Below are 227 nucleotides of genomic sequence, written 5' to 3'. Positions count from 1 at the left end.
ATATCTTACGTGCGTTGGCCACTGTCCAGCCAACCCCTCCCCCCCCTCCCTTTCGCCCTTCCTTCCTTCCTTCTGCTCCGTCCTTCCTCAGGAGATCCCCGCCCGCGCCCCGAGTTGCTCTTAAAGACGTTCGCTCTCATTCCTTCGACCTGCTTGCGGCTGGGACTTTCGGAGTATGCGTCGAGATGGAGTAGTCTGTAAGATTACTTGTAATGGTTGGATATCCC

Source organism: Penaeus monodon, chromosome 19, assembly GCF_015228065.2.
Source record: "Penaeus monodon isolate SGIC_2016 chromosome 19, NSTDA_Pmon_1, whole genome shotgun sequence".
Classification (NCBI taxonomy): Eukaryota; Metazoa; Arthropoda; class Malacostraca; order Decapoda; family Penaeidae; genus Penaeus; species Penaeus monodon.
Note: the sequence above shows the minus strand (reverse complement) of the source record.